We start from the raw sequence: 2,978 nt of genomic DNA, 5'->3' as shown, positions 1-2,978 counted from the left end.
TCAATTCACATCTTAAGTATATATGATGTGTCTTTACTATAACATATCTACATTGAAAATAGCATCCAAACTAACAAGGAGACATATTCATAAAGTGTGTACATATATCTAGGTCATATAGGGTTATATAGAGATACCCTGTACGACAGGGATTCACTGGCTTATGATTTGTGAGGTTCGAATTCCTTTTATTGTGACTATTCGATATTTTGTATTATCTTTGTATCTTATAAAATTTTGTAGAGATTAATGTTATGGAAACATGATAAATAGTTTAGAGATAGAAGGCTTTAAAATAGATTTTTAACTATATAAAGGGGTATATTCTGTCAGTGTATTTTGCCATCCTGACTTTTTCAACATCACCAGAAGAACTATTAGACCAAAAAAAAAAGAGAGACTTCTAGTTAGACCGTTTTAATTTGGAGGGTGTGTGACCCTTTTTAATACATAAATTGGCTATTTTTCTTGTAAGAAGAGATCCTATGAATAACAAGCTTATCATATATGAAGATTCTGTCGTAATATTGGGAAAAGAATGTGTAAATAAACCTAAATCACTCCAAAAGCGTTGACCCAATACTATGTTTCCTGATTCTTCAGTGTCTGGGCTGGCTGATTTAGCCATTGGCTGATTGGACCCACATAGAAGCCTCTCTTGCCCACTATCGTAGCCGTAAGAAGCCAACATATACATAGAAGCAGAAAAATAAGTGAAGAGGAATAAATATCAGCAATATGGTAATGTTTAATGTTCAAATGGATTACTAATACATGGAGATGATTACAATAGTGTATGAGAACAAGAGCTATTCCATAAGATATTTATATATTAATTCAATAAATATTTATTGAGTTTCTTGTATATGGTAGAAAGTTTGCTTGTTACTAGGAAAAGAGCAGCGAAATAAACATGACATGACCCCTACCTTCATGGAGCTTACAATCTAGTGAAGAATTAAAAGAAGGAAAGCACGTCAGGAAAGGAACTGAAAGAAGAACTCCACCGATGATGAGCTGTAGTTCAAGGCTTGGCTTTTACATGGTCTGGAGTTGTCATGAGATGATATTTATTTGCATCTCAAAGTGCTCTTCAAATAATTTGCTTCCCTTCCACAAACATTTGATTACAACACACTTTACTTATGGTATTTTTCATCTCTGTGTTTCTAAGTGTATAGATAAGAGGGTTGAGCATGGGGATGAGAATTGTGTAAAAAAGTGTAAACACTTTATCTTCTGGTAAAGTTGTTGTGGGTCTAATATAAAGAAAGATGACAGGTACAAAAAAACAGAATCACAACAGTGATGTGAGAACTGCAAGTGGAAAGTGCTTTGTGGCGGCTCCCTGCAGAGTATGCTCTCAAATTATACATTATCATAACATAGGATGCCATCAAAACCACGAAGATCACCATTCCCATGAGGCCAGAATTGGCAATCACTAAGAAACCGATTTTGTCTGTTTTGGTGCAGGCTAGTTTCAGCAAAGGATAGACATCACAGAAGTAGTGATCTATTTTGTTGGGGCACAGAAAGGCAAAAAAATTGTAAGAAGAAACAGACCAAGCGAATGTAGAAGCTCCCCAGCACATGACGCTAAGAGAATTGAGTTACATCTTTGCCTGTTCATGATGATGGCGTAGTGCAGTGGTTTGCAGATGGCAACGTATCGGTCATAGGCCATCCCTGTGAGGATGAAAACCTCAATACCGCCGAAGAAGTGTGTGGTAAAAAGTTGTGTCATGCAGTTTTTATAAGAAATGAACTTCCTTCCTGTCAGTAAGTGAGTCATTAGTTTGAGTATCACAGTGGAAGTGTAGAAAAGGTCTGAGAGAGCAAGGTAACTAAGGAAGAAGTACATGGGCTGGTTAGTAAGCTGGCTGCATGTGATAGAATTCATAATAACCAGATTTCCCAACCATATAGCCAGGTAACAAAGTAAGAAAAATAAAAAGCAGAGCATTCGGACTTTCTTATTCTGAGAAAGTCCCAGCAGAATAAATTCAGTAACATTATTTCTATTTTCCATGGTTTGATGAAATTACAGATAGCTCTGGAAAAAAAAAAAAAAATGAAGGCTACCTGAAATGACAAAGTTAATGAGACAAATTATTGATAAGGAAAAGGAAATCTATTATCTAATTGAAATGACACAAATGCATTTTCTTAGACCCACGCTATCTTGAGGTTCATAGAAATCATTTATTCATTCAAAAAAATTATTTTGAACACTTAGTGGCACTACTGTTCTAAGAACTGAGGATACAGTGACAGATCAGGCACAATCCAAGATTTTGTGCAATTTGAATGTTTTGCTTAGGAAACAAAATTTTTATGATCAAGAATAAATTAACAAAATAATCAGTAATAATTTTATGTAGGTGACCATGTAATGTATTCTGAACTGGAGACTTTTGAGAGTGAAACCGGGCACTAATAATAAGTACACTGTGAGAACAGGCATATAACAGAACTTTCTAGGGAGAACCAAGATGAGTTTCATAGTAATGATGGGCCCTCTAACCTCTGGGATCCTCATAGAAAACTGCTTTTTGTACCTCACAACATTATTTTTCATAATTTACTAGAAAAATGGGGTATGGGATAATTTAATAATCCGAGAAGAATTACTTGAATATAAGATATTGCAACTGCCCAAATATTTAGGTATTTGTAAAACAGCTCCTTAATACACAATCAGAATCTTGTAATGTTAACTTCTAGGAAAAACACAAAACAAAACAAAAAATAAATAACGATTACTAAGATTTTACTCAGAAAAAAAATCAGGTGTTGTTATATTTTTACATGTATGAAATATTATGTGTTCAGTTTCTCTCACTAAACAGGTATTACTTTTTCCATTTCCATTTTCAGATGAGGAAAGTGAAACCTTGAGTGGTTAAGGAATGGATACTAGCTCACAAATCTATTAAGCAACCAATATTGGTTTTGAAACTACGTAGACTAGCTTT

General features: G+C 34.4%; 1 pseudogene; it reads right to left on the bottom strand.

The window, feature by feature from the left end:
* Positions 1 to 1,093: 1,093 nt before the first annotated feature.
* On the bottom strand, positions 1,094 to 2,053 carry LOC100662821 (olfactory receptor 4P4-like; annotated as a pseudogene).
* Positions 2,054 to 2,978: the final 925 nt, after the last annotated feature.

Source organism: Loxodonta africana, chromosome 22 (assembly GCF_030014295.1).
Source record: "Loxodonta africana isolate mLoxAfr1 chromosome 22, mLoxAfr1.hap2, whole genome shotgun sequence".
Lineage (NCBI taxonomy): Eukaryota > Metazoa > Chordata > Mammalia > Proboscidea > Elephantidae > Loxodonta > Loxodonta africana.
Note: the sequence above shows the minus strand (reverse complement) of the source record. Positions and strands in the feature narration are given on the sequence as shown.